The sequence below is a fragment of the Asparagus officinalis genome, chromosome 5 (assembly GCF_001876935.1).
Source record: "Asparagus officinalis chromosome 5, Aspof.V1, whole genome shotgun sequence".
Classification (NCBI taxonomy): Eukaryota; Viridiplantae; Streptophyta; class Magnoliopsida; order Asparagales; family Asparagaceae; genus Asparagus; species Asparagus officinalis.
In genome coordinates, this window is record NC_033798.1 from 86312400 (window position 1) to 86336609 (window position 24210).

Below are 24210 nucleotides of genomic sequence, written 5' to 3' on the forward strand. Positions count from 1 at the left end.
CTACCAACAAGCTAGCCTCTACATGAACCGTTATTTACGGATTCAATACTAGTGGGTCAAGGCCGTTGGGAAAAATCCGGGCGAAGTGTCAACTCGGAGACTTGAAGTCAGAGGTCACTTGTTATGTGATCGATGCAGAGACTTCTTATAACTTGTTGTTGGGTCGCCCATGGATCCACAATAATCTTATAGTTCCCTCCACCCTCCATCAGTGTCTGAAATATGTTAACACTAACAACGAGGTTAAGACGGTGGTCACGGATAAGCAATCGTTTAAGGGGTTAGAAAACTATTTTACTAACTCCATTCTTTATGGTGCTGAATCCGATACTGAACCATCGGCCCATGGTACAGACAGTGGAGAAGAAGCTGATACCGAAGCTGGGCTCGATTATAGTGAAGGTCTTGTACTAAATGACATTGAACCTCTTGTAATCGATCTTGACGGTGATGAATCGTCGGATAAAAGTTGTAACTGGCAACTTGCCGATGAAGTAATAAATAATGATTTAGAGTACTCGCATTGTCTCGATAATGTAATGCAGGATTTGTATGACAACCCTAGTCTACACATGCCACTTCGTTCGTCTTGTACGACGACGAAACACATCCAAAATCCATTCGGAACAACTATGATCCTACCCGCAAAGACAGGGGGTAAAAAAGAAATAGTCTTTGGAAAAGGGGAACCATCCCCTACTCCAGATCTTTTCTTAAACACTAATTCGGATGATGAAAAACCCGGGCGACATTTCTCTTGGTATAGTTCATAAGCAAATGGCTACATGAGGAGGCAAGGCTATGACTTCTCGCTCGGTGAAGGTCTTCATTTTGGTCAGGGTGTCAGGGTTCCACCCCGTCCTGCCTATGTACCAAAAGGAAAACCGGATAATTATTACAGCTATAAAAGGGGTTTGGGTTACGTCTCGTCATCTGATGATGAATATTACGGGCAAATCATTAATCAGCTAACAAATAAAAGTGAGTTTTCATCCGATACTTCAACTTGGGATTCTGACACTAGTATCGGGGAAACATTCAAAAGATTAATGTCGAACATGACCGTAGTTGATCCTTCTACTACAGAAGAAGATGATCAATTACTCACTTGGGAAGACCCCTGGGTACACTACATGAATGTTCAATACGACGATCGGTTTGAACAAAGAGAACCTCCTACTGAAGATAGAGTAGTCTAGATTAATATGGGTGACGAAATTAACCCAAAACCCATATTTATTAGTGACGATCTTCCACCAGATGAGAAAGAAGAACTAATCACCCTTATTAGAGAGTATATCGACGTTTTCGCTTGGAATTACGAAGATATGCCAGGACTTGACCCAGATGTAGCAATGCACAGCCTTAACATTAAACCGGATGTTAAGCCCATTAAACAACAACAAAGACGGTTTCGTCCGCAGATTATGGAGGTAATAGAAGCTGAAGTCATGAAACTGATTGATTCAGGCTTTGTCAGAGAAGAACAACATCCTGATTGGTTGGCTAATATTGTTCCAGTCCTTAAAAAGAACGGGAAGATCAGAATCTGTATTGATTTTAGAGATCTGAATACAGCCTGCCCTAAAGATGACTTTCCTCTGCCAATTACAGATGTTATTATTGACAACACATGTGGGTTTGAGAGAATGTCATTTATGGACGGATTTTCTGGGTATAATCAGATCAAGATGCACCCAGACGATGAAAAGCATACGGCATTCAGAACACCACTTGGCATCTTCTGTTACACTGTTATGTCTTTTAGTTTGAAGAACGCCGGCGCCACATACCAACGGGCAATGACGAAGATCTTTCAAGAGCACCTTCGGAAGACCGTTGAATGCTACGTTGATGACCTGGTTGTTAAAAGTCATGATAAAAACAACCACATTAACGATTTGAAGACAATGTTCGATATTATGAGGAATCATCAGCTAAAGATGAACCCGACTAAATCATTCCTAGGGATGTCCAGTGGTAAATTTCTTGGGTTCGTCGTCACTACAAAAGATATTCATATCGATCCTGATAAGGTGAAGGCGATACATGAATTACAACCCCCGAGAAATCTTAAAGAACTTAGAGGGCTACAAGGTCGATTGGCATATATCCGTCGGTTTATATCGAATCTGTCCGGAAAATGTCAACCTTTCTCTAAACTCACAAAGAAAGGCTTGTCGTTCATTTGGGATGAAGCATGTCAAAAGGCGTTCGAGGATATTAAAACATATCTAGCGAATCCACCTATTCTCATTGCACCGAAATCAGGCAGACCATTTTTTATTTACGTCAAAGCGACGAGCCATTCGTTAAGTGCATTGCTCGCACAAGACGATGATAACGGTCAAGAACAAGCTGTGTATTACCTAAGTCGTACATTGGTCGGAGCCGAATCTCGTTATCCGATGATCGAGAAAGAATGCATCGCCCTAGTATTCGTAATCCAGAAAATACGACATTATTTAGTTGGACAGACGATCTATGTCATTTCTAACGTAAACCCAATTCGAGTATTCATGACCCAACCAACCTCCATGAATTAGCGTTTAGCCAGGTGGGCCTTACTCCTATGGCGTTTAGCCAGGTGGGCCTTACTCCTATCCCAGTATGATTTGTATTTTAAGCAGCAAAAATCAGTTAAAGGACAAGCTATCTGCGATATTTTGGTGGTAAATCCTACAAAAGATATAGCCGAGTTGTACGATGATCTGTCGGATGAAACTCACGAAGTTAACACCACGTCAACCGGTGTGGCAATTATACTTCGATGGGGCTTCCCGAGCAACCAACGTGGCAAGCGCACCCGGATGTTCTAAAATTTCCTCAGGAGTGGGAGTCGTTTTAGTTTTCCCGGAAAAGCATGTCTTGCCTAGAGCATATTCGTTGACCGAACCATGCTCTAATAACGTGGCCGAGTACAATGCATTAATAATTGGGCTTAATTTTGCCAAAGAGTTGGGGGTTAAATACTTTGAAGCTTTTGGTGATTCTCAGTTGGTAGTTAATCAGATACGAGGAGAGTATGAAGTCAGAAATCAAGATCTAATTCCATACCACCAGGTAGCCATAGAGATAGCAAACTCGTTTGAAGAATTTTTCATCGAGTATGTTCCACGCCTCCAAAATGCATATGCAGACGCATTAGCAGCATTATCGGTATCTTTGGCTCAGCCTCCCGAAATAGTACAATTAATTACAGTGAGAACTCACCAGCTTATTGTTCCAATCTATGATTCGATTGCTAAAGAAGAACACTCAACAAGAGTTGAACCCGAAGTTCGAGATTGGCGTTTCCCTATTATCGATTATGTCCTATATGGTATCTTACCTGAAGATGTAAAAGAAAGGGATTCGATTCATCGAAGAGCACCGAGATTCTACTACAATGCTACCGTGCAAATGTTATATCAACGGTCGTATGATGGTTTACTACTCCGTTGTCTATCCAATAAAGAGGCAGAATAAGTACTCAAAGAGGCGCATGACGGGACATGTGGTGCACATTAGCCCGGTCCTAAACTTTGCGACCGACTTAGGAGAATAGGGTATTACTGGCCAACTATGGTAAAGGATGCAGTCGACTATGCTCAACGATGTCATGTATGTCAGTTACATGTAAATTATATGCATCAACCACCAGAACACTTACACCCATCAGCGACGTCATGGCCATTTGAAACTTGGGGAATGGATATTGTTGGTCCTATTTTCCCGCCTTCAGTTAAAGACGACCGTTTTATTCTGGCTATCACTGATTATTTCTCGAAATAGGCAGAAGCGGTTCCACTTAAAGAAGTAAAGACGAGTAATGTTATCAAATTTATTAAACACCACATCATATATCGGTATGGTGTCCCAAGGCGAATAGTACATGACAATGGTCCTCAGTTCGTTAGCAACACATTCAACAAATTCTGCGATAAATTCGGGATTAAGGATGTTTCATCGACTGCTTATAATCCCACAACTAATGGATTAGCCGAAGCTTTCAACAAGACTATTATCAAGATTCTGGCAAAACTTGTGAAAGTCAATAAACGAGATTGGGACGACAAACTCGATGAAGCCCTGTGGGCTTATCGTACAACTGTCTGCATGCTAACTGGAGCAACCCCATACTCCTTGACATATGGATGTGAAGTTATCCTGCCTTTAGAAATACAAATTCCCTCTCTCTGCATCGCTCTCACAACGGGAATGACGACGGAAGAACATCACCAAAAATGTCTCGAGGAATTAGAGATGTTAGATAAAAAACGCTTGGAAGCTCAACAACAAATCGAGTTTTATCAGGCTAGAATTTCTCGGGCTTTCGATAAAAAGGTCCGACGACAAAGTTTTAAAGAAGGAAATCTGGTTCTTACCGTTCGAAGACCCATGATTCTCAATTCCAAGAAGAAAGGAAAATTCCAACCCAAATGGGAAGGACCATTTGTAATAGAAACAGTCTATTCAAACGGTGCGTATCGTCTGATCACCCAGGATGGCAACAAGATAATGATGCCAATAAATGAGAATTTTCTGAAGAAGTACTATCCGTAGTATATTCAGGATAACCTATGTAAAACGGGAAGTTCCTAGAGAATCCTATATAGGATATCTTTAAGATAACCCGAGATCAGTTGATTATCCTAAATAGAAACCGACCATTTGAATAATCCATTCTTAATTATCATAAAATGATTAAGATTATTTTATTGCTTTTGTTGAGATGAGATAATACAGTTGATCTTTCCTCACAAAACCCCCGTAATGCGATCATGGAAGGGGAAACTCAATGATTCGTAGCCCCACACCGCAAAACCCCTCACCGATCGAATTGACCGACTGTGAGTCCACCAAAATCCGTCATGGATTAAAATCCTTCAAACTCCCATTGTATCTGTTTTCTAACATTCCCAATGCTGAAATTATGATACAATATCAAGAAATTCAAGTTATCGGTCCCACATCAGTCACCGAATCATTTTGTGTCAAATTCTTGTGTTTGACATCAAAAAATTCCCACCGAGTAATTTGTACAAGTCAACAAACCCATTGTTATTTGTACCCCACTCCCATTCCTTACCTGGTCAAACTTTCCTACAGTTAAGACCAAAACCAAAATCCCCTCTCGATTCCTCCAATGAACGAGAAGTCCACAAATCGAACGATCAAACCTTCCTACAGTTAGGATCGTCTCAAAACTCCCACTTGGTCAAACCTTACTACAGTTAGGACCACAACCAAAATCTCCTTTCGATTCATTTCACAAATGAGATGTCTACTTTCGAATCGAATAATCAAACCTTATGACAGTTAGGATTATTCAAACCAGTCCAGATTTGATGCGGCATAATTATGTACCAAAATTACAAGTGCACAATTTATCAAGTTATAGTATAAAAAATATCGATCCCACGAGGAAGGTGATTTTAAGAGATTATTAGAAATGGTTCTTATGTTTTGTGCATGACAATTAGGAATAAAGAATAAGTGTGTAAGCATAACCTATCAAACCATTTAAGATAAGCATAGATTATCAAATTCTTCTTCTACCGATTAGTTCTCTAGTTGATTATCCTAAACATGAACATTTTAAGTGCAAGAGAATAATTCATACAATATAAAGGAAATTAGACTAGTTTCATATAATTCTAAACTTCCTACAAGAATTAAATTCACATCTTTAAGAAATAAAAACAAGAAAAAGAACTAATTACAAAATTAAAAAGAAAAGAAAAATCTAAACTATGAACAAGAAATAAATCTAATTACAAAGAAAATAAAAATCTAAACTACAAAATAAATTGCAGAAATTAAATGCAAGAAAATAAATCTACTCTACAAATTAAAGTGCAAAAAGAAAATAAAAATGACAAGAAAGTAAATCTACACTACAAGCATGAATTTAAATCTAACTAATAAACAATAATAAAGAAATTACTAAAAAGAAATAAAAGAGAAAAGAAATGCAAACCTTCAAATTGCTCTTCATCTCCATCCTCATCATTCAACAAAGAAGAGAAAGAACAAATTTAAAGAGAAAAAGTTATTATTATTAATTACAACTAAAGTTATAATTTTTGGAAGGTCTTCTCAATTAAGAGTAGCCCTCCTCTCCAAAAGGAGTTTATAAAATTTTCACACCTCTAACCCCTCACTCTCTACCCCTATTTATAGTAAACATCAGTGAATGAGAGCCATTGGATTGAAATCTTATCCAAAAACAACAAATTTCAGCCTTAGATTCGTAACAAACTACCCAGCGTATAATCTCCACCTTTGATTTATTTGATTTTCAAAATCCAATTTTTGAGCCCATTCAAAATCCAGGCAAGGTCCAGCTGCAGCAATCAAGCCCATGGAGCTCATCAAGAGAAATTCAAAATCGGCCCACTTGCATTTGGCTTCATGGACTTGTAATCCAATTGATTTTGCAGCACTTCATTCCAAGCAATTCATGTCCGGTCTCTTGATGAAATAATTTCCAGCAGCCAAAGTCAGTCCGGTCCTCATCACATGCTTTTGATTTCGGCCCACTGCAGCAAAGTCCACAAGTCTTTGGCATTTTATTTTCAAAATAATCTCAAGTCCAAGCCTTCATTTGGTTTCGGCCCATTCAAGCATCTGGCCCAATTCATTTTCAACTTCCAACCAACTGCAGCACTTGTCCAAGTCCGGAACTTGATTTTCAAACAAAAATTGATAGTCCAAATCTAATCAATTCCGGCCCTCAAATGCAGCAGAGTTTCCATTCATGAATTTCGGCCCACACACTCATTCATGCAGCAAAGGTCCAGAGCTCATTTGATTTTCAAAATCATTTCCATTTGGTTTCGGCCCATTTTTATTTTCCAAGTCCAATGTCAGCAACCATCAAACTTTCCACTGTAGCAGCGTGTGATTTTTGCATAAAAATCCTATTTATTTTTAAGCAATTAAGTCCAAATCCGGTTCCTTGCACACATGTGATTTTCAAAAATTAATTCTCTTATTTTTTCATTTACTCAAGGGTCTTTGTTGGGAGATGAGATTTTTGGGATTTATTCTTTATTAACCTGCAATTAAAGATAAAAGTAATTATTAGTGGTATATTTATTCATACAAAATAGATAATAATGGTATAAAATTGTAATAAAAATATGATTATCAAATACCCCCATACCTAAACTTTTGCTAGTTCTCTAGCAAAGAAAATAAAAATAAAATCCTAACTCACTTTCGCAGGAATCGCGGTTGTATTTAGCGCATACAACAAGCCTTTAAACCCCTAGGTTACCCTAGTGGACGAGTTGTAGTCTCGTGAGGGTTTGCAGTGAATATACCCACAAAATTCGGTCAACATGCCAAGTTAAATAAGTCAGTAAATAACAGATTTTCCTTGATATATTTAAACATTCTAATTGAAGCTAGTTAATAATCAAGAAAACGTTTTTATATATAACTCCAATGTAAATCCCCTAGAAAATCTTTTTCATTATAGCAATACAAAACCAAGTCAAATCTTAGAAATTTAATTAAAAAGTTTTGAAAAGAACATGCCAACTCTTTGTTTTAAATAACTTTCAAGTCTCTTGATCAAAAATTGTTTTTCAAGACCATATATACAAAACAACAATATATACAAACAATTGTTAGTGTTATATATATATAATATAACTCCAATGTAAATCCCCTAGAAAATCTTTTTCATTATAGCAATACAAAACCAAGTCAAATCTTAGAAATTTAATTAAAAAGTTTTGAAAAGAACATGCCAACTCTTTGTTTTAAATAACTTTCAAGTCTCTTGATCAAAAATTATTTTTCAAGACCATATATACAAAACAACAATATATAAAAACAATGGTTAGTGTTATATATTTTTTTTTTCACTCCTCTCTAATTCTTGGTGATTTTCTATTTTAACGGGCTTTCTAAGTGACCATTTAACGAGTTTTGGGCCAATGAATCCCAACCCAATTGGGCTTAGGTCATTAAGTATAGAGATACTTCTTGGGCTTAATTGCTCAGTCAACTTAGGTTTTATAAGATAGAATCACCTTGAATTTAAGAGGGTTTTTTTTGTAGTGGTGGCCATTTTTCGCACTTTTCTTTATAAGGTTAGTTTTTTTTTAAATATATATATATGTGTAAGTATATATAGTCTTAAAAAAATGTGTAAATCAAGATAACTTGAAAAAATATTTTCAATTCTTAGTTAAGCATGCAAAAATTTCATTATTTTTAATTAAAAATCTAAGGTAAGACTTAAGTAAAGTATACTAGTTGAAAAATTATTTCTTAAGAATTTTATTTGGAGTTATCATAAAAGGTGAACTTGAATATGTCACTAACTAAAAATTAGAAAATTTAAAATCTATCAATTTGATTAATTATTACTTAACTCTATTAATTTGGCAAGTGACAATGTTTTTTTTATTTTTTTTTAACAAAAAGAAAGAAAAAAAACTAAAAAGGTAAAATAAAGAGGAAAATATGTATTTCTCACCCCCACACCTAAATTTTGCATTGTCCTCAATACAAATTCGCTGAAGCACAAAGTAAAGCAGATAAAATTAGAGAACTTACAGTTATTTGGTTGACAATGATGATAAGGATCTGCAATTACTGTTAGTATGAGGATGAAGAAATCAAATAAGAGAAAAATTGTAAGTAATTTTTTTATTTTTTTTATTTTTTTTGTTTTTTTTATGTTACTTATTTTTGTTTTTTTTTATAGATAATGAGGTTCATGAAGAACCAACACCTCTTCCTCTCCGAGCGTAGAAAATTCTAAAAATGGTTTCAGACGTTGACCATTTATTTTAAAAATATTACCATTTTTAGGATTTTCTATCTCGACAGCTCCATGTGGAAAAACTTGTTTAACAAAAAATGGACATGTCCATCTTGATCTTAATTTTCCCGGAAAAAGATGCAATTTTGAATTGTACAATAAAACTTTTTGTCCTGGAGAGAAATTTTTTCGCAAAATTGATTTGTCATGAAAATTTTTTGTTTTCTCTTTGTAAATTTTTGAGTTTATGTATGCATCATTCCGAATTTCTTCCAACTCATTTATTTGGAGCAATCTGTTCTTACCTGTCGAGTCTAAGTCAAAATTTAACTATTTTATTGCCCACATTGCTCGATGTTCCAACTCCACTGGTAGGTGGCAAGCTTTCCCAAACACTAATCTGTATGGTGACATCCCCAAATTGGCCTTAAAAGTTGTTCTATACGCCCACAGAGCATCACACAATTTTACAGACCAATCTTTTCTGTTATGATTAACTGTTTTTTCTAAGATTTGTTTGATCTGCCTGTTTGTGACCTCTACTTGTCCACTGGTTTGGGGGTGATAAGGAGTTGACAATTTGTGTGTGATTGAATATTTCCTCATCAAAGCCTCGAACTCGAAAGAACGGTTACAGAAATGTGTTTCACTAATGATCGCTCGAGGTACTCCAAACCGGGCAAAAATGTTCTCTTTCAAAAACTTGACAACGACCTTGTTGTCATTAGTTTTGCAAGCTACCGCCTCAACCCATTTTGATATGTATTCAACGGCTACTAGAATGTAGACATTTCCAAAGGAATTTGGAAATGATCCCATGAAATCGATACCCCACAGATCAAAAAGTTCAACGGATAAAATAGGTTGTAAAGGCATCATATTTATCCTAGTGACCTTCCCTAAAAGCTGACAGCGGTTACAGGTTTTGCAAAACTCGAATGAATCTTTAAAGAGAGTGGGCCAATACAGCCCAGATTAGAGAACTTTTTCAGCTGTTTTTCTGGGACCAAAGTGGCCCCCACAGGCTTGCTCATGAAAAAATGATAGAACACTCCTAGTTTCTTCCGTGGGAACACACCTCCTAAAGATCTGATCAGGACAGTTTTTGAACAGATATGGATCATCCCAGTAAAAGTATTTTACTTGGGAGAGAAAACGGGATCTATCCTGTTTGGACCAATGAGAAAGGATCTGGTTCATGACTATGTAGTTCACAATGTCGGCGAACCAGGGAACAGACTGGATTTCTAGGAGTTGTTCATCTGGAAAATGTTCATTGATTGGAACGGTTGATGTTGGTGCATTTGGGAGTCGAGAGAGGTGATCTGCTACGGGGTTCTCTGTTCCCCTTCTGTTAAGAATTTGAATGTTAAACTATTGAAGAAGAAGAATCCATCTAATGAGCCATGCTTTCGCATCCTTTTTGGTCAAAAGATACTTTAGTGCGGCATGATCAGTGAAAACTTTGGTTAAGGAACCGATGAGGTAGGACCTGAATTTTTCTAAGGCAAAGACTACAACTAAAAACTCTTTCTCTGTGACAGAGTAGTTTTGCTGGGCATCATTCAGAGTCCTACTGGCGTAGTAGATCACATGCGGTTTTCCATCAAACCGTTGTCCTAAAACAGCACCGATTGCAGAATCAGATGCATCACACATCAGTTCGAATGGTAAGGTCCAGTCCGGTGCATGAATGATAGGAGCTGTGGTTAGCTCCTTTTTCAGATATTCAAAAGCTTTGAGGCAGTCGGGAGAGAAGACAAATGATGTATCCTTGGCTAAGAGATTGGTCAAGGGTCTAGCAATTTTGCTGAAATCCTTGATGAAACGTCGGTAAAAACCAGCATGACCAAGAAACGATCTGACATCTTTGACAGTTTTGGGAGGAGGGAGATTGGAAATGAGATCTACCTTAGCTTTGTCCACTTCGATTCCCCTATTGGAAACTACATGTCCTAAGACAATGCCTTGTTTGACCATGAAATGACATTTCTCCCAATTGAGAGTCAGATTTTTCTCCCTACACCGTTCTAGGACCAGTTTAAGATGATGCAAACATTGGGAAAATATGTCACCAAAAATGGAAAAGTCATCCATAAAAATTTTGAGAAATCGCTCTACCATGTCGGAAAAAATACTGATCATGCAACGTTGGAATGTGGCCGGTGCATTGCACAGGCCAAAAGGCATGCGTCGGTATGCGAATGTTCCATACGGGCAAGTGAAGGTGGTTTTCTCCTGATCTTCTGGAGCGATAGGGATTTGATTGTAACCTGAATATCCATCCAGGAAACAGTAGAACTCGTGTCCTGCTAAACGCTCTAACATTTGGTCAATGAAAGGAAGAGGGAAGTGATCTTTCCGAGTGGCTAAGTTGAGCTTTCGGTAGTCAATACAGACTCGCCATCCAGTTTGGATTCGAGTGGGAATCAGCTCATTAGCCTCATTTTGGATCACGGTGATCCCAGATTTCTTTGGAACAACTTGGACTGGACTCACCCATGAACTATCAGAAATGGGATAAATGATCCCATGATCGAGACATTTCAGAATATCTTTCCTAACTGCTTCTTTCATCACTGGGTTTAACCTACGTTGAGCATCTCTAGTAGGTTTGGCATCATCTATCAAATGGATTCGGTGTTGAACAATGGTTGGACTAATCCCTTTGATATCAGCCATGGTCCATCCAATGGCTTCCCTATTCTCTCTTAAGACAGCTAAGAGAGCTTCCTTTTGACTGGTAGTCAACTCAGAAGAAATGATAACTGGTAAAGACTCGTTCTCCCCTAAGTAGGCATACTCTAGATTTTCGGGTAGAGGTTTGAGCTCTAACTTAGGGGGTTCCTCCACAGATGGGCGAAGCTGGACTCGGGGTTCTATCTCTAAAGGTTCTCGTTGCCAGCCAACAGCAAAAACATGATTGACCAGCGGTTCTATCTCAAGTTCGTCATCAGAAAGCTCCTCAATCATTAAATCAGATGCATTTGAATCAGACTCACACTCTCCCTCTTGTTGTTCACTGGATATTCCTTGAATGAAATTCACTTCCATGGGTTCATCAGATGGATCACTAGGCTGTCTCCCTAAGTTGAAAATATTAAGGTCAACAGTCATATTCCCAAAAGATAGTTTCATCTGACCGGTTCTACAGTTTATCAAAGCATTTGAGGTGGCTAAGAACGGTCTTCCTAGAATGACGAGGATTTGACTTTTGAGATTGGAAACGGGCTGCGTTTCCAAGACAATAAAATCAACAGGAAAAATGAACTCTCCAACTTTGATCAGAACATCCTCTACCTCTCCTTTGGGAATTTTTACAGATCTATCAGCTAACTGTAGAGTGCATCTTGTCGGTTTAAGTTCTCCTACACCTAGCTGTTGATAGACTGAATAAGGAAGGAGGTTGACGCTGGCTCCCAAGTCTAGAAGTGCCTTATCAATATGAGTGTTACCTATGACGCATGGAATTGTGGGACAACCAGGGTCCTTGTATTTCAACGACATGGGTTTCGAAAAAATTTCACTGAGGTTGGCAGCTAAGAAGACTTTCTTGGGGACATTGGTGGTTCTTTTCTTAGTGCATAAGTCCTTCAAGAACTTTGCATAAGAAGGGATTTGTTCGATTGCATCTAGAAGAGGGATGTTGATCTTGACCTGTTTAAACGTTTCTAGGATTTTCTCAACCTGCGGGGAGTTTTTCCTAGGTTTGAGTCTATCTGGAAAGGGGGCAACGGGCCTATACCTATCTAGATCAGGCTCAATCTCAAGTTCAGCATTTTGGTCATCGGAAGGAATTGTTTCATCGGAAGGAGTGTTTTGAATGGGAGAAGGGGTTTGATCCGGTGGCATTCTAACCTGATTATCTATTTGTTTTCCTGATCTCAGAGTGTGAATTGCATTCAGTTGAGATGGATTGTTGGAACTGGATCCGATGTCTTTAGGGTTTGCAACAGGTTGACTAGGAAATTTTCCTTTTTCTCTCTCACTCACGGCAGCGGCTAGTTGCCCAAGTTGGGTTTCTAACCGGGCTATGGCTTGTGTGTTCGAGTTGAGCACTTGGCCGGTGGTTTGCATGAATGAATTTAGAGTGGTGGATGATTGGGTCAACATGTTGGTAGTTTGTGTAGAAGCTTTGATCATAGCTTCTAAACCCTTTTCTAAGACACTCAAACGTTTGTCATGATCGGAATTTGATTGATTTGTAGGCTGGTGAGGATGAGGATGTTGGTTTGGAAAGGATGGGTTAGCAAAATTGTTCGGTGCGTTGAACGGGACAGTGTTTCCCCTTGGGAATTGCGGGTTTGACGCGGGAATAAAGTTTTGATTTCCGGGAGAGTTTCCTTGGTTCCAAGCAAAGTTAGGATGATTTCTCCAACCTGGATTATAGGTTAGAGAGAATGGATCATTTCTAGGACGCTGAAATGCAGCGTTCATCTGTTCTAAAGCGTGGTTATTTCCTAGAAGAGGACATTCCTCTGAAACGTGGGTAGGAGACTGACAGTTATGACATCCCGGGGCAAAAATATGATTGATTTGAGCCGGAGCTCGTTCCTTAACTTCTAAGGCTTCTAACCTCCGCATAATCGTCGCCATCTTCGCTTCAGACGCAATGTTTGACTCCAAGGAAAAACCACTAGACTTAGATTGGGAAACAGATGAAACCCTGTCATCACAGTTTTCCCACTGCATTGTTTTCTCGGATAGACTCTCTAGGAATTCCCAAGCTTCATCGGCGTTTTTTCTCATAAAATCTCCCTGACACATCGATTCTAAAGATGTTTTTGAAGAATAGTCCAATCCTTCATATATGACTTGGCACAATCGCCATTTTTCTAGACCATGATGAGGACATTGGATTAAAAGATCTTTAAATCGGTCAAAGTATTTCCAGAATGGCTCTCCCGGGACAATTTTGAAATTCTGAATGTTGTTCCTAAGCTTTACCGTTTTGTGAATAGGGAAAAATTTCTTGTGAAAAACGGTGACAAATTCCTCCCAAGTTGAGATGGAATTTATCGGTAAGCTGTACAGCCATTTTTTAGCTTTGTCCTTAAGGGCAAATGGAATAAATCTGAGCTTAATCACATCTTCGATTAATTCTCTCATTTTAATCATAATACACACTTCCTCAAATTCCGAGATAAATATATATGCATCTTCTGTTTCGTTACCTAGGAATTTGGGAAGCATGTTTATGAAATACGGTCTAAGCTCGAAATTTGCTCCATTTACTTCGGGGAGTCTTATGCAAGATGGAATTGTATTTCTGGTAGGGTAACACATATCCTGAAGAACTGGTTGATTTGCCATTTCTTGGATTGGTTCAACACAGATTAAGCGATGAAAATTATCCCGAACCCAAAATTGCATACACCAAAACAATTTTTTTTTTTAAAGAAAATTAGTTTTTTTTAAGGAAAGAAAGAAAGAAAATTAGTTTTTTTTATATGAGAATATAAAGAAAAAGAAAAATCCTAATTAAAACAAATCAAGTCAATCACTTTTCAATCAACTCTAACTCTAGGGTTTAGCCTAACTCCACTAGACCAACTCCTAACCAAAAATTCCTACAGTGAAAAGATCAAAGTTTTACACAGGTAGTTAGCCAGGTAAGGATAGTACTAGAGGGTGATCAAAGATCAATTAAGTACCTCTTTCCTTACGGAGCGCTTTACGCAACCTCTAAACCTTGCCTTAGACACCAACTATTCTGAGAAAACTTAAACCGTTCACTTAAGGATTTCTTGTTCCTTATTGAGCTCGAATCCTTAGGGGCCAACGTCTAATGAGTTTTAGAAGGCTAGGGTTTGTGAAGTGAGGAATTAGTGATTTGTGGGCTAAGGAAAGGGTGATGAAATCCCTTACCTTATCTTGATTGGGGTTTTGCCCTTAAGAATATTTTAAGTGTGTGCCAAATCAAGTGCTACAATCACTTTGGTGAATTTCTACACTATATGAAATGCAACCCTAAAAATTAAAAGCGACTAAAAAGGATGATAAAAAGAAAATCTTTTTTTTTTAATTATGGTCAACAACAATCAAATGTGAGAAGATGGCTCATGTTTGAATTTATTATCTTGTTAGTTAATGTCCAAGTGAAAGATGAATTTTATTATGGTCAACAAAAAAAAATCTTTTTTTTAAATCCTAATTGTCTCTAATTATGAAGCTAGCTAAAGAGGGTGGAATTGAAAACTAGAAAGAAGACTTACCCGAAAGCAATGCTCCAAATTCTTGATCTTCAATCCAAGATTTTCAAGCTCCAAGCGGTTCCTTCACAAGAAAAATACACAAGTTAAAGAATCAAGTTAATAAAATCCTATTTTAGCACCTTCCCCGGCATGTGATTTTGTTGAGTGATTGTTATGAATATATGCAAAAGATAATAAATTGAATTTTAGAGGAGAGAAGGAAGAATTAAAGAATAAATGAAATCACAAGGCAAGAAATATGAATTAATAAAATCAAGAAATAAAACTAAGAATGAAAAGAAAATTTAAGAAAGTCAAGATGGAGGATTCAAAAGAGGTAAGAAATCTAGAATATAATCCACTAACCAATTTCAATTACAAAATATAAACTATTCTCTTTTTATCATATTTCAACTTAGATTTATTAAGCATAGATTATCAAACCATTTAAGGAAAGTGTAACCTATCAAATTATCATCTAAGTTAAAATTACTATTCATGATAAGAACAACAACATGATAATAATCCTAGAATTCATAAGCATAACCTATCAAACCATTTAAGATAAGCATAGATTATGAAATTCTTTTTCTACCGATTAGTTCTCTAGTTGATTATCCTAAACATGAACATTTTAAGTGCAAGAGAATAATTCATACAATATAAAGGAAATTAGACTAGTTTCATACAATTCTAAGATTCCTACAAGAATTAAATTCACATTTTAAGAAATAAAAACAAGAAAAAGAACTAATTACAAAAATAAAAAGAAAAGAAAAATCTAAACTATGAACAAGAAATAAATCTAATTACAAAGAAAATAAAAATCTAAACTACAAAATAAATTGCAGAAATTAAATGCAAGAAAAATAAATCTACTCTACAAATTAAAGTGCAAAAAGAAATAAAAAAGACAAGAAAATAAATCTACACTACAAGCATGAATTTAAATCTAACTAATAAGCAATAATAAAGAAATTACTAAAAAGAAATAAAAGAGAAAAGAAATGCAAACCTTCAAATTGCTCTTCATCTCCATCCTCATCATTCAACAAGAGGAGAAAGAACAAATTTAAAGAGGAAAAAATTATTTTTATTAATTGCAACTAAAGTTACAATTTTTGGAAGAGGACTTCTCAATTAAGAGTAGCCCTCCTCTCCAGAAGGAGTTTACAAAATTTTCACACCATTAACCCCTCACTCTCTACCCCTATTTATAGTAATCTTCAATGAATATGAGCCATTGGATTTGTCTTGAGCCCCAAGCAACAATCTCCACCTTTGATTTATTTTATTTTCAAAATCCAATTTTTGAGCCCATTCAAAATCCAGGCAAGGTCCAGCTGTAGCAATCAAGCCCATGGAGCTCATCAAGAGAAATTCAAAATCGGCCCACTTGCATTTGGCTTCATGGACTTGTAATCCAATTGATTTTGCAGCACTTCATTCCAAGCAATTCATGTCCGGTCTCTTGATGAAATAATTTCCAGCAGCCAAAGTCAGTCCGGTCCTCATCACATGCTTTTGATTTCGGCCCACTGCAGCAAAGTCCACAAGTCTTTGGCATTTTATTTTCAAAATAATCTCAAGTCCAAGCCTTCATTTGGTTTCGGCCCATTCAAGCATCTGGCCCAATTCATTTTCAACTTCCAACCAACTGCAGCACTTGTCCAAGTCCGGAACTTGAATTTCAAACAAAAATTGATAGTCCAAATCTAATCAATTCCGGCCCTCAAATGCAACATAGTTTCCATTCATGAATTTCGGCCCACACACTCATTCATGCAACAAAAGTCCAGAGCTCATTTGATTTTCAAAATCATTTCCATTTGGTTTCGGCCCATTTTTATTTTCCAAGTCCAATGTCAGCAACCATCAAACTTTCCACTGTAGCAGCGTGTGATTTTTACATAAAAATCCAATTTATTTTTAAGCAATTAAGTCCAAATCCGGTTCCTTGCACACATGTGATTTTCAAAAATTTATTCTCTTATTTCTTTATTTACTCAAGGGTCTTTGTTGGGAGATGAGATTTTTAGGATTTATTCTTTATTAACCTGCAATTAAAGATAAAAGCAATTATTAGTGGTATATTTATTCATATAAAATAAATAATGAGGGTATAAAATTGTAATAAAAATGTGATTATCAAGATTCTCTAAGTAGGAGATCCCACTTTTAGTTTTCTTTAGACCAGGAGATAGAATATAAAATTCTTCCTCTCCGATTTTGGGTTTATCTCTACCAACAAACAAGAGACCAGGAGATAGAATATAAAATTCTTCCTCTCCGATTTTGGGTTTATCTCTACCAACAAACAAGAGACCAGGAGAGAGAATATAAAATTCTTCCTCTCTGATTTTGGGTTTATCTCTACCAACAAACAAGAGACCAGGAGATAGAATATAAAATTCTTCCTCTCCGATTTTGGGTTTATCTCTACCAACAAACAAAAGACCAGAAGATAGAATATAGAATTCTCTCTCCGATTTTAGGTTCATCTCTACCAACAAACGAGATATTGAGAGAGAGAATATCCAATTCTCTCTTTATAATCTTGGGTTCATCTCCCTGCATAGGAAATGTAACCTACTTATATTTTTAAATCCATGTCGTTCACACATGGGGATGTTATCTCTATCCCTTACTAGAGATAAGCCTACATCTAACACATATAGCCTACATATTCAATATTGCAATTCAAAGTCTAAGAGAGTTTAATCTTTTAGCCCAATGTTATATGTGAAATGGATTTAGATAATTCACATACTAGCCCGATTCAAACGGTAGTCGGTAAAGGCATATCAAATCCGTTGATGGCTGAGGATTTGCCAAAAATCCTATAAGTATTATGGTTATTTATTCTAAACAAGAATGAGTAATCATAATAAAATCTCAATGAGCAAAAGAGTTCACTATATTGACCAAAAGCGTTCAAACAAAGCTACAAAAAATATATGTTCTCAAATTACAAAAGCTTATAATGACGAATTTGATCTTCAAGTTTTGAGAGCTCTATCGCATAAGCCTGTTCGAGTTCAGCTATCAAGCTAGCTTTGAAATTTCCTTCATCAATACTTTGAAGCTTGATGACCTCTTGCTCCTTTTCAACGAGTATTTGGTCCTGAAGATTCAGCTGTTGGGATAGATTAGACTCGGTTCGAATCAATGCCTCCAAATCGGACTTTAAAGCTTCTTGAGCATCTTCGGCCTTCATAAGTTGCTCCTTCAAGCGGTCTATCTCAGCTTGACCCGACTCTAGATTCCGATGCAAGTTAATCTTGGCTTGTGCCTTCTTGGCAATACTTACCCTGATCTGCCTAACACGGGTCCTTAATTTTTGGAGTTCGAATTCAGCTGATTTTTGAGAATCCTGCCACGCCTGTAGCCTTAAGTCTATTTGAGAAGCAATATAAGACGACACGCCATTGGCACGAAAATCCCTCAAATGTTCGACATTCTGTTGGAGGTCGATTAAATAAGCTTCGATCAAATCGGCCAACTCGGCGTATCCGTCTTCTCTGATTCCTAAGACATGGCGATCGAGAGATCTTTTAAAGTTCTCGAAAGGGGATCCTTTGAGGATAACTCGATCGACAACAATATTCAAGTAAAAGATAAAGCCCTGAAGTTCAGAGCAAACAATAGCTTTGTCTGGATCTTCATCTGCCAATAAAGCTTGGATACGATCAGATAATGATGAGGGAAGAACTGCAATGAGAACAGATAAAAGTCAATACAAAATATATATGCGCACACATGACAATGAATAGGAGTATTCCAAGTGCAACAGAAAATCCCATGATTTAATTACCTTGACTTGTCGATGCCGAGGCATGCTCCACAGCAACCGAAGTTTGTTCAGGAATAAGACTTGACGGTGGATTCGCCACACCAGATGATTATTCAGTTGTGGCTTCTGATGGTTTCGGGTCTAGATCAACGGATCCCTTAGAAGTAGATTCTGCAAACGGAATAGGATGAATAAATATTCCAAAGTCGTGAATCAAATTATAAAACACACTAAAGACGTAATGTACCGAGTGGAGTAGCAGCTTTAGTGATTTGCTCTTCTACGGTCGTCCCCGACACTTTGACTTCGTGAACAACTGGGGTCGGATCAGAAATTACAACGGGTTCAGTCTCGGCAGTGTCAGAAGTCGGAGGAACAATAGCTGACAGTTCAATTTCAGCCGGGGGACCTGTCAAGAGCAGGAAACCTAAGCCTTCAGGTTGGTCGGATACACCGATGATAGTAGACGTATCAACTTCAATGGTTGGTCCTACGACTAAAATTCTTATTTAATTATTAAAATGAGAAACAAAAGGTCAATTGAAGACCTAAGTTCGAAAAATACATACCTTCTGATGTACCTACTTCAGTAGAACCAGCTCCAGTAGTTGGTCCTGCGGTAGCAGTCAGAGCTTGGCCTGACAGCAGATCATAAATACGTTGATGGTCATCTTCGGAGATATCGAGATTGAAATCATGCTCGCTAAAGTCTCCGACCTCCGCATCGTGAGTAGCTTCCTGGTCTCTTGGCTCATTAGCAGGAATATCTATGAGACAGAAAGACCCATCAGTACATACAAAAAGGTACGAAGAAACTAAAGCGAATGAAATTGAGGTTACCTTCAACGTCCGTCGTGGGATCAGCAGCACTACTACTCGCACCTACCTCCTTTAGTTTAACAAAAAGAAGATAAAGCACATAAGTTAGTAGGAGAGGAACATGTTCCAATTCACTTATCTCCCGGAAGTGCCCCCCAAATGAGAAAATATTTGTACCTGTGTCAGCGGTTGGCGAGGTCGATGCGATAACTGGAGGAGCGGTGGTGTCCATGCTGATGGGTTCTTCACTCATCGCTCTATGTACTTGTTGAGTGAAGCTTGGTTCATCAACATCCATCAAGCCAGGAGAGGAAGGCTCGGGCATAATTTCTCCTTCTTCTTCTAGCTCACCTGTGACAGTAAAAGAATAAATAAGATTTTATATTCGAAGATAAGATAGTAAAAAAGAGATGAGAATGAGATTTTACCTCCCTCGTCAACCGGAAGATCTTGGGTAAACTCCTCTTCGAACAATGGGGGAAGTTTACGTTGTCGATGGGCAGTCTTCTTAATCCTCTTCGATACGCCAGTATCTCTTGGAACCTCAGAACTCTCGTGACGAAACTTCGTACGCAGTTCAGTTCCGTGAGAAGGTTGAGGTTGAGCTTCAGAAGAAATGGGAGATTGGGGTCTTTTCCTGCGAATAAGTGACTGAACATCCTCGTCTTCTTCTTCTTCTTCTTCTTCCAAGACAGGCCATTTAATGGTCATTCTATTAGAAGATGACAAAGGGATATTCTTCTCCTTTATTTGTATACCCTTTGAAGGAGCATTGGGTGACTTAGGTGAGGAAGCATGATGAGTCCTGAGGGCTACAGGAGAAGGAGGAATATCAGCTTCTGCTTCATCTCCGGTCTCATCCTCTTCACTAGACGTTTCAAATTCGTCACTTTCCTCTGGATCAGCTATCTGCTTTCCTTTACGGGAAGATGTAGTGGGCCCTTTTCCTCTCCTAGAAGGTATAACTCTTTGGACTGCAGCTTCGGCTTCTAACTCGGCAATTCTCCTCTTCTTCGTGGGTGTATTGGCGGCTAAAAGCCACCGACAATAGAGAAAAGTTGCACGAAGCTCGGGCTCAGTGACGGGTAAGCTAAATTGAGCGTCGGTACAGCCGACAATATTCCAAAACCAGGCTCATACCCCATCAATGAGACCTCCACAGGTCGTAGGCCATCTGCTTGGGTTCCCGACATATAATTGATCGTAGCCAAATTGTCGTACAAATCTATAGGGGAAATCAGGCTCTATCCTGCAAGTGTTCCTCGACCGGAAAACCATATAACTTGGTCGAATATTCATCAGCCAGTGAAAGTCTCCCAAATTAAGAGAGGTCCTATTAGCCCCAGGCATTTCCTCATCGGCGAGCATTTCATTATAAGCACCAGAGAATCGGGGGAAACATTTATGGAATTCCCAACACTTAGCCACCCTGAATTACCGTACTACGTCGTACCATTGTTAGGATGGATTCAACCATTTGCATCCTTCCAAGAGTTGTAGCAAAGGAATCTCCGGGTTAGAAATCTCGGGAGCCGACATCATATCAGATCGGTGAAGAAACAACCAAGTTATTAAATACGTGTACGGCAGTTCTACTCTCGACATAAGAATTTTGCTGGAGGGCTCAGCACCCACTTGTGTGAAAGTCTTAGCTAAACTGCGCAGCCCACTGTGGATATCGGCGATCATGGCAGAGAGTAGCGATAATCGGCCCCCAATAGCTAGCTGAACAGCCGGAAATAGAACCTCAAGTGGGAGAGCATCCGAAGGTTGATGTGGCACCACACACTTCTTTAGCCAAATGGCTAAGTATCCAGCAAGAAGAGTCTCTGATCTCATTTTTTTCGTGGCCTGCCATAAGAAGGTCCTAAACTTCGTACCGCTCGGGAAGCCGGCTTCAGATGATCCGATAGTATAAGATTGAGCATCAATCTTCGTTATTAACCTATTGATCTCAGAGGGAGTCAGCGTAGACGATTCACAAACCGCTTCACCAGTCGAACTCTCGAGATTCTGGAATAAATAGTCGGCAAATTGCTTCAGACTGACTCGAGCTGCTTTCTTGCTTTTCACCTCAATCATGGCTATCTCCGTCTGATAATGACAGGTTAATCCCCAAAGAATATCATAGGCAATAGATCCAGCCCTCTTCATCCTCATAAGCTGACGATTAACGGGGAAGTATTCTTGATATGTGGTATTCCCTATTGGTAATCCTGACACCTTCATCATCTCATGGAGTGGAAGCCCTAATTCCCCATATTTAGTGAAAAATATGTTTGTATCTGGGTTATAAGATTTAAACAATGCTAGAAAGTGGTCGACGCTTATCGGAAGGCCGTACATGCTGGCTCGAATCGGGACGTCTAACCCAATGTTGGCTAATTCTTGTCCCCAGCGCCCAAGCACATAGTTAGTCATCCTGGACCACCATTTATCTGCAAGTGAATGGACCCAACCGAAGCATCTAAACTTCTTGAGGAGAAATTCTCTGCCTAGTCTAGCAAGCTGGGTTTTCACTGTATTGGCCCTTATCATCAATTCATTCTGAGGAGCACTATCTGAGCCAAGTACCCCCGGGTGAAGGCCACGAACAGTATATCGACCACTGGAGCCAGGTGCTGTAACATCATTACCTATAAACCCACAATGGACGCGTTCATGATCCTCTGTCAAATGCCATGACATTTTTCTCGATACTTTCAAGTTCTGTAGTTACAACAACGAGTAATGTCGGGGAAACGAGGGAAGAAATAGGAGATCTCCATCAGAGTCGTTCAATCAAACTTCTGGACTACATGAAAGAATGTCAGGATCCTCTATAGAATCTCCGAACAAGTAATTGGGTTTCTTCAATGGTTCAGTAGAGTCTCGTATAGGTGTCAAGGGTAAATCGGTCAATAATTGTCGCAGAGTACGATGACTTCATTCACGAACCAGTTCAGGAGTACTATCGTCACAACCCTCATTAAACTGACGGGTCTCCCTGACAAGAAAATCACCATTGAAAGAAGCATGGAGGTTGCCACTATGACCAGGATCTTCTCTATCAGAAAAGGCTACAGAAAGAAAGTGGACTGTAAACAAAATTGGACACAGTTGGACGAAGGAGATGCTAAAAGAGCAAGACTCACTGCTCTAAGTAGCCGCGGTAGTGTTTACTGTCGCGTGTTACCGTGACACTATTTGCTGCCACGCTTAGCCGCGGCAGCACGTGCTGCCGCGGTAACTGAGCAATGGCCGTTGGCTTCGAAAAGCTACGAGTTTGAGGAAAACTCGCATCTCGACTGTGGTACATGTCTTAATTAAACAAGATATGTGTTTTGTAGCGTCAATCCCCTCAAAGGAGGATGTCAACTCTTCCCAGATGACTCTAAGAGGAGGCAAATGAGGTTATATACATAAAGTCATCAATTTTGGACAGAGAAAAGCTAAAAGATTACCTCCAAACGATGGAGCAGGGGCCTCAACTTCTTCAGATGCTTGGGCGACTGATTTACCTTTGGGAACACGAGCCTTCTTAGGGGACATGATGAAATCAACCTAAAGAATCAGGAAATTAGGGTTTTAGATGAAATCCCAAGCAAAGATCAAAATAAAATCCCAAAGTATGACCTATAGGTTCGGTTTTACCGGGGGACGAGAAGAATTAGGCTCGAAGGATGAAAAGACCGAAGCAAATCTCAGATCTGGGTAAAGAACCCGAAACCCTAGATCTTCTTCGAACAAGAATCACCGAAATATGAAGAGATGGGGAGGAGAAGAGCCAAAATATCTCTTATATAGGGTATTTGAGGATGTTTCGAATTCAGAACGACGGGGAAGAATGACCCGAAAAGCCCCAACCCTCAATTTTAAAACCCCAACTGACCACCTCTGTGCGCGTCAGTCGACGTTGACACGCATTAGCGCGTCAGTCGACACTGACGCGCATTAGCACGTCAGTCGACACTGACGCGCATTAACACGTCAGTCGACGCTGACGTGAAAAAGTGTGGCGTGCCAGCAGTGATACCATAGGTATTTGAATATACACATTCCTCATTGTATTTGTAATGTATATCCGAAAACTCCGATGAGTATATGAGTATAAACTGCATCTCCTTGAACCTCCCAACGGGTATATGAGGTTAAACTATTTCCCAAACACTCCAATAAAGTATATGAGTATAAATTGTTCCTTCGCCAGCTTTAGTTCAAGATTTTGACAACGGTCAAGTGATAAACACAGGACTGGAAGAATTTTAGCTATTCTACAAAGCACTGAGTAGACTAAAAGACGAAGAAGTCAGGAATCGAAGCCATTCACGAATCATTCTACGCAATCTCCTCAGCTAAGTACTGAAGGGATTGTAATTAAAACTTATCTTATCTAAAGTATTCCAGACTCTTCTATAAAAGAACGATTCTGAGATACTTTGGAGGGGGTATCTGTAGGCATAAAAAAAACTTACGAACATCCAAATACTGCTCAAGACAAAGAGAAGACGATAAACGCCATTTTTAAGTCATGGGAGATCATACAAGACCAAAGGAAACAAAAGGATCTGTGAATCAACACAAAACAATGAAAATTCACAGAACAACGCAAACTTGCCACATGTGGGCGCGGCAGTGATAGCTGCCGCGCATTGCCGCGA